Below are 14,988 nucleotides of genomic sequence, written 5' to 3'. Positions count from 1 at the left end.
TTTCTGAATTTATTTTGCTACCATAAGAGCAGACTCCATGCTGAAAGCATGTGCACTGTCACTTGCAATGAGTGGCACTAATGACGCTAAATTTAATTACAGGTCATGGACAGCCTTCATAAATGCTCATATTACTCACCCACACTGAATTCCAGCACAGGTTCATCTGGGTCCTGACTATTTCCTGCAAAGTAACACAAACGTCATCAGAACATTAAGTCAGAGAAACAACATTTGGAGCTTTTGTACATGATAAATTATACTGCAGTAGTAAAACAAAGTCAAGCAGCAGTACATTTATTAAAATCACCTTCAGCTGTAATATTTAAACTGATTTAGTGTCAATTTAGATTATGTTTAGATTAAAATGAAACTAGTACCCTTGTAATGTCTTTTTAAATTAGAGGTAAATATTTGTATATTTTTTACATAATATAATTATATTTACTGGATTTTCTCTCTATTGTAGTTTAGTATTATAGTTATTACTTGTTTTTTATTGACTTGTCTTGTTTTTACAATGATTTGCTCTGAATGCAGCCTTTAAAGAAAAGACTATCTGTTCAGTAACTATCCATCAGACTGGGTCCATGTTACCAGCCAAATGGGTAATAATTAAAGTAAGTTTTGAATTACGTATATTTGGGTGTTTAGGTGACACTTTTGCAAAAAAAATATATATATATATAATTAGGTTTAAAAGAACTAAACATGTATGTATTTAAAAACAATAAGTGTGTTAGAATTACTACAGCAACAGCTTGTAGCTCACTGTACTATTTTTGAGCACAACTTTGGTGCTTTTGCCTCATTTTTAAATCAGTGATCCCAGTAGCACAGTCTAAGCAGAGACCCCAGTGCTTGGCAAACAATCAATAGAATCAATATAATTATTAAAAAGAAACAAAATAAATGCCAACCATATAAAAAAAACATAAACTTAAGGAAAAAACTAAACTTGATTTTGTGTCTTTAGGCTATTGTTAACAGCAAGCATGAGGTTAGTGCATATGTATTATTATTGGAAAGATTACTGCAAAGAAAAAAAGGTTGAACCAGGAGGGGGCGATATTGCTCTTCTTACCATGAGTTACATGCAGGCTATTACTTACCATGTCACTCACATTTATTTCACAAAACAGCTGAACCCACTTAATTCGATTTAATTGTATTTATGCAGAGCTGAATCACAACAACAGTCTCCTCGAGGTGGTATAGATTGTAAGGTAGAAAGTCTACAATTAAAAAGAAAAAACCTCAATACAGTGGGAAGGAACAACTCACTTTTAACAGGAAGCACCCTCTGGCAGAACCACGGTCAGGGAGGGGCAGCCCGCTGCGACCCTTTGGGGATGAGGAGACGAAAAAGGGGACAAAAGACACACTGTGGACGAGAGCCAGAGATGAACAAGAACTAATTATTGAATGCAGAGAGGTGTATAAACACATGGTGGGAATCCCCCAGCAGGGTAGTCCCAGGGTAACTAAGGGAGGATTCATGGTCACCTGATTCAGCCCTAGCTATATGCGTTGGCAAAAAGGTAACTTTGAAACTTAATCTTAAAAGTAGAGATAGTGTCCGTCTCCTGCATTCAAACTGGGAGCTGGTTCCACAGAAGGATGATCCCCTTCTACTTCTAAATATCCTAAAAACCACAAGGAAGCCCACAGTCTGAGAGCAAACTATCAAACTACGAGGTCTTTAAAATAAGATGATTATTCAAGACCTCATGTGTGATGGGAAGGATTCTGAATTTGATGCTGGACCCACAAATCATAAAAGAGAAACACTAACTCACACACACCAGAAAGTGCCAAGAATTATAATTATATGTAATTTAGTTTTGCGTTCCTTTATAATGCTTTCAACTATACAAATAAGACACTTCATGGGGGCGCCTGAGCCTTGTAGACACAACAAATACTGAACAAACCTCATGCGCCCTGTTGTTGACAAAACGATAAAAATGAATGTGTACTTCTGTCTTATTTAGGTCATTTTTGTAGTTTTTGTAGACAGACTACTGTAATTTCTCAATAAAATGTCGCTTATTATCGCTCACTCTCAAGAACAAAAACGTGAGTAATTTCCCAGTAGCTCACCATATTTGGGATCTTCTAACATCCACACTTCATGTTTAAACGGTGGTGCGGAGGCGGTGTACCGTCGCAGGCCGGATGTAGCATTCAGCGCGGTGTGCCTTTTTTTCAGTTGCTAAGCAACAGATTTGTCCCGCCCCTTTCGTTATGACGGGGCGGGCCAGTCCTTTGACTGGTGACGTTACAAAGAAACGTCAGGTGACGTTACAAAGAAACCTTAAACCGACCTTATATATAGACCTGGCTGTTCAGTTGAAACGCATTCACACAGCGGGACAGCAGCGCTTTAAACGTTCAAACACGGAGTTTAACACAAAACAACATTTTAGACATAAAAAACAAAAAAGTGAAATGGCAAGCTCGAACTGTAACACAATGACAAATGATGAAACAGTTCAGACCAATGGGGATAATTCTACAGTACATGCTTTGGTATCCCTCTTGAATAACTTGTTCAGTAGTTTTTCGATCAAGCAGTGGGGAGAGCTTATCTCAGGCTATCCGGATTGCTTCACTGCTAAGCGGCTTGTAGGTTTTGTAGAGGACGTAATGGACCTGTGTGAACAGTCAGTAGCAGTATCACCACTGAGGTCTTCCCAGAACTCCCCTGTACATGAAAACTGTTCTGTCCACACCACTACTGGCAAAACGGTTTTGTCACGTGTGAAATTTTTGGACGATTCTGCTGAGCAGGAGTTTGATACAGCACAGAATATAGATGCTAACAGCCAAGAAACAGCTAACACAGAAGAAAGCTGTCAAAATGCTGACCAACACAGTGCTGCAAAACCAGAAAACAATCCAATTCCAGATCCCCAGCAGCAGAAATCCTGTGTTGAACATGAAGCCAGCATCCCACCGTTAACAAACGTAAGTCAAACGGAGTCATATAAAAAGATACAGCATCACAGATCTTCTGTAGACTGTGAGCCACCTGAAAAAACCTTAGACTTTGAAAGATGGTTAGAGACATTAATTCAGGCTGTGCTTTCAAAGCTTGGTAAACTTTTAAAGTGCCCTCATTCTCACCAAAAACGTTTGTTGGATCTACTCTTGGACAAATTCAAGGGGATGGATTTGCATTTAGACCGAAAAGTGCAGAATTATTTTGACTGCATTGCTAATGCGATTTTCACTGATATTTGTGACAAATTACATAAATTGTCACTAATATCATTGGAAATGGGGAGGAGTGGGGAGGAGGATTCAATGAATTTAATGGAACAACCAATATTTAATATCATAACTACTTCAGTATTCCAAGAACACCTGTTGGCAGTAACAGTTACTGATAGACTGGAATCATATGAAAAGAAAGAAAGATGCAGACTTTCAGTGGAAATCTTTGTGGAAGGACTGATTTCCCAGGTTTCAAAAAAATCAGGCACAGTCTTCAGCATTGAAAGTGCTGAAGCTATCTCCAACCGGCTTACCATGAAAATCTGGACTGAAATCAGGGCCAGATACGACAAAATCCCACCAGAGAAGTTCAAGAAACTCAGCGAGAGGGTTTTCAAATCCCTCTGTAAAAGATGGAAGCATGCAGCGGTTATGGTGACAATCTTGCAATTCAACTTCCAAGATCTTGATGAAGATATTGTTAAAACTTTCAAAAGAAAGATATTCCCAGAACCAAGTTGCATATCTAAGTGCTTCTCATCGGTGCGGGCATTTTTTGGGAGGTGTAAGGGAAGAAACAAAGTTTCCACTTTATAGTGACATCGTGATATCAACAGCAAAATATTTTCTAAAACTCACTGGACACTTTAAATGAGCTAGTTTTACATTTAGATCAGATCAAGTCATTTTTGAAATCCCCAGGAATGGTCGCGGCAGATGGCCACCCCGCCCTGAGCCTGGTTCTGTCGAAGGTTTCTTCCTCTTAAAAGGGAGTTTTTCCTTCCCACTGTCGCCTCGTGCTTGCTCAGAGGGGTTTGTTCTTTTGGGGTTTTCTTTTTAATACTGTAAGTTGTTACCTTACAGTGTGAAGCACCTTGAAAACACCATTGTTTCCTTTGGTGCTATACAGATTGAAGTGACTTGCACTGATAACATAACTAAGCTGGAACTTTAATTTAACATCAATAAAATTATAAAAATATTACATCTTGATTTCTGCTTGTTTTCATTGTCTGTGACTTAATGAATACAAATGTGTAATTTAACAGATTCTTTCTTTATGTTAGTCTGACCGGTGATTCCACGTTGGCCTTAGGTGTTGGCGCGGATACGCTGCAGCCCCTGAGCCATTAATGGCCCAGCACACTACAGTAAAAACAAAACAACAGCCATCTGTCCAACTAGGAAAGGAAAATAATAAACTGCCTCCTTGGAGGCAACCTGACCGACTGCAATCACTCTCAGGCAGATTGATGAAGATCTGCAAATAACTGTTGTCTAATTTATAAACGCAGACAGATTGCCAACACGTCTGTTCACAATAGAGGACTGTACTTACATGGTTGCAAACTGGTTGTTATCTTGCTTATATGAAAACATTGCTTTGGAGCAATGAAACTCAAACACATTCATTTTTAAAATGCTTCAAAATGAAATTTTGAAGCATTTGGCTTTATGCTTTGAAAGTGCCGTTGTGAGTGGGAGTGTGAAATCCTTACTTGATGTGTTCCCTTTGCCTTTACTGTTTTCAGTTTTATCAGTTTTCAGTTTTATTTGTCATATGCAAGTTAGCACAGGGTCAACATTGCAATGAAATGTGTTTGACGAGCAGCAGTCACTCAGCAGCATGGTACAGTAGAAGAAAATATAATAAAATATAATAAAATAAAATAAAAAATAGAAAAATAGTAAAGAGCAAAATATTAGAAAGACGTGGTAAAAGAGAAAAGATGACTAAATATATATATATGTATCTATAAATATATGTACACTAGTGATTAAATAAGAAAATCTTGAAAAGAAATATGACGGGAGGTCAGATGGGATATTGCACAGGAATGAGCAGCAGAAAATTACAGTATTACTCAGACTTTTAATAGTCATATTGTCAGTTTTGGCCGACGGTCATGGGTCACTTCCACTAAAATAGCACGAGACTGGAGTAAAATGTACTTTATTAATGAGAACACATGGTGATACAGCAAAGAATCCAACCCTTCTGAAAAGCAAATGGCTTCCTGTTATACTCTACCTGATTCAGGTGAGCATCTGGAATAGACCAAGTCTGGGGGTCAGCAAACCAAAGGGAAACAAAACCCTCCCCATAAGAAAACCACTACAATATAACCAACACGTCATAGACATATGAAGATTTGTAACAAGTCCTATAAATAACTCCATAACATATAAACGTCAGTCTCTTCTATATACATTAAAACAGCGGTCCCCAACCTTTTTTGCGCCACGGACCGGTTTATGCCCGACAATATTTTCACGGACCGGCCTTTAAGGTGTCACAGATAAATACAACAAAATAAAACTAGTACCGATACCGGAAAAAAAGAAGATTTATTCATAACACACGTGAAAGACCCAGGAAAACAGAGTTAACGATAAAAACGATAACAAAATAACGATAAAAAACGATAAAAACTCTGAAAACCATACATTTCACACCCGAGCCTCATCTCTCGACCAAACGACGGTCCGTGGCCCGGCGGTTGGGGACCGCTGCATTAAAACACCTTAACCACAGTTAGGTTTCAGCCCTCGCTGACTCAGAACAAAGTAAGACAATCAGAGTTCGATTGGTTTTTACTTGTGCAGGGGAAGCCTGGTCGGATTCTCAGAGTTGCAAGCTCTACACCCAAACTCAGACAACTCCAACTCCAGCCTCCACTCGCAGCCTTTTATTGAATGAAAACAGTTACACAACCGCCCATTGTAAACCCCATATGTTGTGTGGTAAAAGCTAAGGCACTGTGTGTGTGTGTGTGTGTGTGTGTGTGTGTGTGTGTGTGTGTGTGTGTGAGTGAGAGAGAGTGTATGTGTGTCTGTATACGTGACTTCCTGCTTACAAACATTTTAACCGCATCTCTAGTCATAAAAGGGTCATCTCCCCTCAACCTCGTATATGGCTTAACCTCTCTAACAGTCCACCATTTACATGGTGAGCCCATAAAGGGCAGGAAGTGAACATTCCTTACCAAATAAGGAAACCAGAATCTTACATAGATTGTGCCTGCAGTTGAAAACTATAGCTAGTAACATCCCCAACATCCTACATGTGGGGGAGGAACAGAAAATATCTGAACATACAGTTCAAGACAAGGTCCAAGCACAATAATGACAACTTTTAACAAAATCACTCCAACACACACTCCCCTAGCCTGGCACATTGGTTTTCTCCAGGAGCTCATAAGCAGGTGATTGAGCTGCTTTTACTCTTTACAAAGTGAGTACTGTTAACACTTCTCTTTTTACATATACAACTAATTTAGGTTACAGACAAATGATTAAATGTGAACAGCTCTAACACAGGTTCTTTTCCTGACACAGGTAGGATGGCCAGTCCCCCTGTCTCTTCACCTTTAACGAGTCACTTAAATAACAACCCAAAAAGCCTAATAAAGAATCACAATCAACCAGTGTGTGTTTTTCTTCATTACGGTTTTTAAATACAAATCAGTCAGTCAATTAATAAAAATACAAGTAAGGGTAATGGAACCCCTGGTCTCCATTACACACATAAATACCATAAAGACACTAAGTCGTAGAGCTCTGAACTCCTTGCTTCTATGATATTTACACTTCTTCTTGGCCTTCTCCTTCACTCTGAGTCACTCCAGGATAAACGCATCAGCTCAGACATACAATAATTAAAATATGTGTAGGTGACCGTTTGGCAGAAGACGATGTCGAGGCGGTACTGCAGTGACACGTCCGTGGCTATCGTCGGGGCGGTGTCCTGCATCAGAAGGAAGTCAATAGACTTCTTGGCTTTGTTGCTCATCATGGCGCTGTAGTCCGTGGGCGTGGCCTGCAAAAAGTGTAAATAAACCATCAGAGACCAAACACAAATATGCCTTCCAACCACTAGTTTAGACAACATCTTGCAAAGAGTGTGTATTTCAGAGTGCAGTTGTTTTTAAATTTGACAGAAACAGAAATAAAGACGGAAGAGAAGGACAACAGGGAAAGCAGAAGCACCGACACACTGAAATCTTTTAGGGTCAAGCTCCAGAACTAGCCACAAATCCTGCTGGAAAGAACCTAAAAATACTTAAAAATACTTGCAGAGATCGAATGGAGCCGTTAACTCAAAAGCCTGGTGTCAGGCATGTTCTTTAATAAATAAGAAACGAGCTGATATGTTACAGACCCCAGTCTTTACGTAAAGAAAAAGCTGACATTTAGAGCGGTCTCGCAGCAGATTTTAAAACAGTGACACTGATTTGTGGGGTTTTTGGGCACAAATTTGAACCTTTTTGTTTTATCCATGTCCTTGAACACAGCTCGTGACTTGGGCGCTTTCATATGTACCGATTCATTTAGGTTTGTGCACTGAGGCCAGATTTAGGTATTAAAAACGAGTCAGTCATAACACTTCTTACATTAGTTAAAAAGCTGAGCTTACACTAAACCAACATTTAAATTTCCCCTTGTGGGACTAATAAAGGTATATCATATCATATCATATCATATCATTACTAAAGTATTGCTGCAACATTGTAAAGACAAAGATGACACACAGACCAGACATAAAACACTGAACACTTTTTAAAGACGAGTCATTTAAGAGTATTTTCTCATAGAATAAAGTCGGCTGATATGGTGAAGGAAAAATCTACTCACGAATCCTCCAACTTCTTAAAAGTAGTGATGGGACGTTCTGTATCGAGGCTTCGGAGCGTGTGTCGAGTAATGGAGGGGGCGTTTCCGCGAAGCGCGTATCGAGGCTTGCTTCATTTATGGGAGGAGCTGAAAATGATGACGTCCGAAGCCTCGCTGCCCGGCTGTACCACGTGACTGGTTCATGAAGTGGTTCGAACTTTGCCGCGAGATATGACAGCGATATAAACCCCTCAGACTTCATTCAAAATGTGGGTGTTTGATGGAGAGTTGCGGTTAGAGAGAGTTTGGAGACCGTTTGGAGGTTTATGAGAGTGAGGAGAGAAAGTCAGGAGAGAATGGAGCCAGCTAAGAAGAGGAGGATGTCCTCCCCTGTGTGGGAACATTTTGATTTTATTCCTCCCAACAAGGTATGTAAATTTCTACAGAAGATGTATTTTCATGATACTGATGGTGCAATACAATTTATGTTGAGCTGTCTTGACTTTTGTACAAGGTGAAGTGTTTGCTATGTGCCAGGGAGCTGGGATATAACAACAACACCTCATCCATGCTTAGGCACTACAGAGCTTTGCATGAGAATAAGAGGAACACCGATTGTGGAGCAAGACCAGGTGAGCCATCAAATGCAATGATAATATAGCATGCAGTAATGTTACTAAATGATATAACAATATTATACAACTGTTATAAGTTACGTGTGTGATATTTATATTTGTGCTTTGTCTTTATTGTCTTTCCTCAGGAGAACAATCTCAAATAGATGAAGACCTGGTCAGCATGGTGATTGAGGACTCCCAGCCATTTAGCATTGTGGAGGACAAAGGATTCAAAAGATTTGTTAAATCATTAAATCCTAGCTATGTTCTCCCCACTAAAAAGGCCATAAAAGCAGTGAAAATTTAGTTTTTACAGAATAAAATGTGAACAGGCAGGACTGAGGCTCAAAGCTGTCCATACCTCAACGTTACAAAAGCACAACTACTGTCCACACCCCAACCACACCTCACCTCACAGTAAATGATCATTTCCATTTCAAGCATTTCCAAATAATCATTTTCCATACTGCCACTATAAATATACACAGTATACTGCCATCACTACAATATACATGTTTTACACACTCCTTTTGTTGTTGACATTTACAGGCTGTGTGCAAAATGCCACACTCTTCAAATTCATGCCAGCTATTATTTTTACGTCCAGTAGGTGTCCTGCTAGAGCAAATGAAGCTTCATGAAGCTTCGCGTTGGGGTGAACCAATTGGATGAAAAGCTTCAGTGCTTCATGGGGCTTCATCTGCCCATCACTACTTAAAAGTAAGGAGTGACCTGAGCTGGAAATCAACATGAGAGGGATGACTCAAGAAGAAGAAGAAGCAACAAGAAAAGAAAAACAGAGTTCAGAGTGTAGTTAAGATATCAAGCTGTATCCACAATGTGTGCCAAGAAACTAAGCTTGTCTGTTGTCATGCTAAAGAAATAAAAAATCTGGAATCAGAAAACAGCCAATAACTGCTGATCAACTCACCCACTCCTCTTCGTGCCAGTCCACGTGCAGTGACGACTGGCTGTTGTGACCGCTGTACTTTGCTCTCAGCGTATCCTTGTCATTGCGGAGCACTACTTGTTCAGACTCAGCGGAAGGAGAAGCTTTGGTTGCGATGTACTCGTACTGTGTTCAGGGCCTAAATAGCTGAAGCTAGCAGCTTGCAGCCGCACACTGCCACCAGCTGACGGGTCTGAAAGGAAGAGGGTATGAATGAAATATGAAGCGTCCCCACGTAACGTCAAACACTTTTAGTACCTTGTCAACCAGACTGGCGAGCGTCCACTCCAGTCCGCTGGCCGATTGGTCTTTGGCAGCTTGAGACAGCCTCTCTGCGTAATAGCTGACCTGAGTCTTCAGCGTGTTGACGTAGGCGATGATCTCTTTGGCTCGGACAGTGTCCTGGGGTATGTGGATGATGACTGAGCTGGGAGAGGGCACTACTGCAGGGAACAAAGACACACCGACACATCTGTATCCGAGCTGGGACTGAGGACACTCACCAGCCACTTTATTAGGTACATGTGTTCAAAAGCTTGTGGCAGCAATTTAGTGCATTTAGTCAAATAAAGACAATAGAGTGGCCTGCAGGTGTATATTTTTGTAATGTTTCTGTCTTATGCCTGAAATATGCTTCAGCAGGAAATATACGCTGTAACTGGAAACAACAGCATGATGGACCGGTTTAGTGTTAAGAGGTGTTACATCTGAAGTTAGAACGTAAATTTCCTGCAGAAATCTAAATCAAGCTTCAGAGGTACTGTTCCAAAAATATAGGGAGGGACGTTACCCACCAGATGTAAAAACAAACACTGTCTGCATGCACATGCCTGCTCTCAATGAGCCTAATCGTGGCTGCAAGTCACCGGGCCGTTTAACCTGCAGTTAATTGCAAAGGTAAGAAGTACATGGAAATACTGTTAAATGCTGTTGCTGAGGACGTGAATTTAAATTGTTACTCAATGCTGATACTTTATGTAGCTTTCTTACAGTATTTTCCAGATTCCGGTAATAAACAGAGTCAGATTTAGGGAGACTAGTCTTCTTCTTCTGGCATTTAAGGCTGAACGGGGAGTTGTGGTATAAAAACGTATAGTTTTGTAAAGTTGGCACATGTTATGTATTTAGTAAAATCAGTTTATAGTTTGTGGCACTACTTTCTGTTATTGAGTGTAGAACACAAAGTGTGGTGTATGCGCGCATTGATATGCCTGCGCCTTGTTTTCCTTAGACTGGTTATTAAAGTAAATTCCTACGACTAAAGAAGGCGTTGTTACTTACCAGTTAAGTTATAAGAGAACATAACAGACTGGCGACGAGGATTAAAACGGATCCCCGATGTGCATTGGACGACAGAGAGGGGGAAATCCTTGTGAAAGTGGCCAAAAAGACACGAAAAACGGTTAGGGCCAAAACAACTAACCCTCCGTGTGGATGCTAGCTCACCTGCCTGGCTAAAGAGAGGACGTGAGTAACATCAATTATTTTAAGTGAAGGACGCTTATAAAAATACCGAAAAATGTCAGGAGGCGTTGGACAAATGGACGTTTTCGATAATGGCACAGAGGATTGGACAACATACGTAGAGAGAGTTGAACAGTATTGTCGAGCTAATAAAGTAGAGGACGAGAGGAAAGTTGCTGTGTTACTGAGTGTGATGGGAGCGAAAACATACAACTTGTTGCGCAGCCTCATCACACCGATCAAACCAGCTGACAAAAGTTTCAAGGAGATCACAGAAGTGCTCCAAAAACATTTCCAACCGAAGCCACTGGTTATAGCCGAACGTTTCCGATTTCATAAACGAAATCAACTAAAGAATGAGTCCACATCGGAGTACATCGCGGAACTCCGGCGGCTGTCGGAACACTGTCAGTTCGGGGAGGGGCTGTCAGATGCGCTGAGAGACCGTTTCGTCTGCGGCATGAACAATGAAGGCACACAGAAACGACTTCTCACAGAGGATAACCTCACTTTGCACCGTGCATTAGAGATAGCGATATCGATGGAGACAGCAGCAAAAGATGCCGGAGAGCTTCAGGGAAAAGGCACGGAGCCGTGTTCTGTAAACAAAATATATCCGCAGCGCAATAACAAATTACCGATGTGCTTCAGATGCGGCAAGAAGTCACATGACGCTGCTAATTGCTGGTTTAAAGAGAAAGAATGCCTGCAATGTAACAAAAAGGGGCATATACAGAAAATGTGTAAATCAAAGCAGTATGATAAAAAGAAAAACAAAATGTGGAAAAGAGACAGAAAGCTGCATGAAGTAAACGAGTCAGAGCCAACTGATTCTGAGGAGGATTTGGCATGCCTGGAACTGTACACAATGCAAGAGAAAGATAACGATGCAATATGGCTCACACCTAAAATACAAGGGATTGAGTTACAGATGGAACTGGACACCGGGTCTGCCCTCTCACTGATTTCATATGAAGATTATAGAAGCAAATTCCCCAATCTGAAACTGAAGCACACCTCGGTGAAACTGAAAACGTACACAGGTGAAAGAATAACTCCTCTGGGAAAACTAAAAGTGAAAGTGGAATATGAGAAAAAGAAATGCAACCTGGAACTTTATGTTCTGAAAAATGGAGGTGTGCCATTATTTGGGCGTGACTGGTTGAAACACATCCGCCTCAACTGGAAAGAAATAAAGTCAATGAGACTGGAACGAGGCCTGAGTGCAAATTCTGTGGATGAAAGACTGAAACAGATCCTTAATAACCATGCCCAGGTGTTCAAAGATGGAATCGGCACCCTGAAAAATATTAAAGCACAGATCATACTAGAGGACAATGCAAAACCAAGATTCCACAAGGCACGCCCTGTACCTTATGCTCTACGCCCTAAAGTTGAAGCAGAGCTTCAACGCTTGGAAGAGCAAGGAATACTCACCAAGGTGGAATGGTCAGATTGGGCTACACCAATAGTATCAGTAAGCAAGAAAGCAAGTGACAATGTGCGGATCTGTGGTGATTTTAAGGTTTCAGTGAACCCAGTTCTCCGCATAGATCAATACCCACTTCCACGGATAGAAGACATATTCACAGCAGTAGCAGGTGGCAAACACTTTTCAAAAATTGACCTTGCCCAGGCTTATCTCCAGATGGAAGTAGAAGAGACATCCAGAAAATATCTGGTAATAAACACTCACAAAGGCCTATATCAGTACAACAGACTGGTATTTGGTATTGCCAGTGCCCCAGCAGTATGGCAACGTGCCATGGATCAGGTCCTACAAGACATTCCAGGAACACAGTGTTTTCTGGATGACATAATCGTCACTGGTGTTGATGAGGAGACTCATCTGGCTAACCTAACAGCAGTCCTGGCCAGGCTAGAAAAATATGGACTGAGGGCAAACAAAAACAAATGTGAGTTCTTTAAGGATGCCATTGAGTATTGTGGACACAAGATCGACAGACATGGGCTCCACAAAACCAAGGACAAAGTTGAAGCAGTCCTGAAGGCACCAGAACCTAAAAATGTGAGTCAGCTGCGCTCTTTCTTGGGCTTAATTAATTATTACCACAAGTTTCTACCAAACCTTTCAACAGTTCTGCACCCGCTGAACTCTCTGCTGCAACAAAATGTCAAATGGAAATGGACAAAAAAACTGTGAAGAGGCATTTAATGGCGCTAAGCAGCTCATTACATCAGAGGAGGTTCTGACACACTTTGACTCCAATCTACCACTTCGCCTCGCCTGTGATGCCTCACCATATGGCATTGGTGCTGTGCTATCTCACAAAATGCCTGATGGATCGGAACGCCCAGTTGCCTTTGCTTCAAGGTCCCTAAATGCAGCCGAACGCAACTATGCGCAGATAGACAGAGAAGCACTCAGTCTAGTGTGGGGCGTGAAGAAGTTTAATCAGTATTTATATGGACGACACTTCACCCTGATCACAGACCACCGACCGCTGGTGTCCATCTTTAACCCTCAGAAAGGTATTCCAACCATGGCTGCGGCACGCTTGCAGCGATGGGCCTTGTTCCTAGGTGCACACACCTACACCATTGAGTTCAAAGGGACAAAGTTACATGGAAATGCAGATGGACTTTCACGTCTTCCACACATGCAACCCACTGAAGAACTGACTGATCCAGCTACTGTGTTTCACGTTACACAAATGGAACCCCTACCTGTCACAAGTGCTCAGGTGAAAAGGGAAACGAGCCGAGACACAATCTTGTCCAAAGTATACGATTTTACTGTGAATGGTTGGCCGTCCTGCACTGACACTCAGTTCTCTGCGTACTCCACCCGCAAAGACCAACTATCCGTTTGCCAAGGATGTGTTATGTGGGGAACTCGTGTCATCCTGCCACCCAAACTACGTACAACGGTACTGGACTCACTGCACATTGGACATTTAGGTGTGGTTAAGATGAAATCTCTTGCTAGAAGCTATGTTTGGTGGCCAGGCCTTGACTGTGAAATAGAGAACATGGCAAAATCCTGCACTGGTTGTCAGCAGACGCTGCGTCAACCTCAAACAGCACCTGTACACGCGTGGGAGTGGCCATCCACTCCATGGCAACGCATCCATATAGACTATGCTGGCCCATTTATGGACCAAATGTTCCTAGTTGTGGTTGATGCTCACTCAAAATGGCCAGAAATCTTCCCCGTAAAGCAAGCAACAGCTGCCAGCACGATCAATAGCCTTCGGTCACTGTTTGCACGCACAGGTCTGCCACAACAGCTCGTAAGTGACAATGGTCGTCAGTTTACTGGAGAGGAGTTCCAGTGTTTCCTTCAGAGTAACGGCATACGACATATCACTTCAGCTCCCCATCATCCTGCAACAAATGGACAAGCCGAACGGTTCATTCAGTCCTTCAAGCGGTCAATGAAAGCCAGTCGCACAGAGGGGAAGCCGCTACAACAGAAAATAGACAATTTCTTACTGGCTTACAGGAACGCCACCCATGCAACAACTGGACACACACCTGCAATGCTCTTCATGGGACGAAATCTGAGATCACGTCTAGATTTGCTGAAACCAGACATTCGCAAGAATGTCCAAGACAAACAGTCTTCCATGGTGGACGCAACAAGAAACAAAACTAGATTCTTCAATGCCGGACAAAAAGTTCTCGCCAGGGACTACAGAGACCCAAGTCAGAAATGGCAGCCTGGCACGATCCTGTCACGGACCGGACCACTGACATATACTGTAGATGTTGGAGCCAACTTAGTCTGGCGTAGACATGTTGATCAGATTGTAGATGCGGAAAGCCACATGGTTCCACAGCCACCTGAGAGCACATCTACACACCAAGATTCAGAAGAGTTTGCCCTCGCTCCACCACCTGAGGTTCAGGATTTACGTGAAGCTACCGATGCTCACACACCTGAACTTACCACACAGAGCACTATGGAGTCTGACCAAATAGGCAGACGGTACCCTGAGAGAAATCGCAGAGCACCTCAGAGACTGAACTTATAGGTTTCACGTTAATTCTGTAAGAAAGCAGTTCAAATGTTTAAGAGGAAACAACCTACCTACATGTTGTAAATTACTGAGTAGGTGTCATATTTCAGTTCAAGTTAAATTATTGGTTTACAACATTATC

The 14,988-nt window shown here is 41.7% G+C and overlaps 1 long non-coding RNA gene across 1 annotated transcript; it reads right to left on the bottom strand.

The window, feature by feature from the left end:
- Window positions 1-5,807: 5,807 nt before the first annotated feature.
- LOC113006840 (uncharacterized) lies at window positions 5,808-7,914 on the bottom strand. Its single transcript, XR_003269813.1, has 2 exons — window positions 7,855-7,914; window positions 5,808-7,039 (listed from the first exon to the last, which is right to left on the bottom strand). It is a non-coding gene; the product is annotated as an uncharacterized LOC113006840 (long non-coding RNA).
- Window positions 7,915-14,988: the final 7,074 nt, after the last annotated feature.

This window comes from Astatotilapia calliptera, chromosome 15 (genome assembly GCF_900246225.1).
Source record: "Astatotilapia calliptera chromosome 15, fAstCal1.2, whole genome shotgun sequence".
In the NCBI taxonomy this organism is placed as follows: domain Eukaryota; kingdom Metazoa; phylum Chordata; class Actinopteri; order Cichliformes; family Cichlidae; genus Astatotilapia; species Astatotilapia calliptera.
This window is presented reverse-complemented; position numbering and strand designations above follow the sequence as displayed.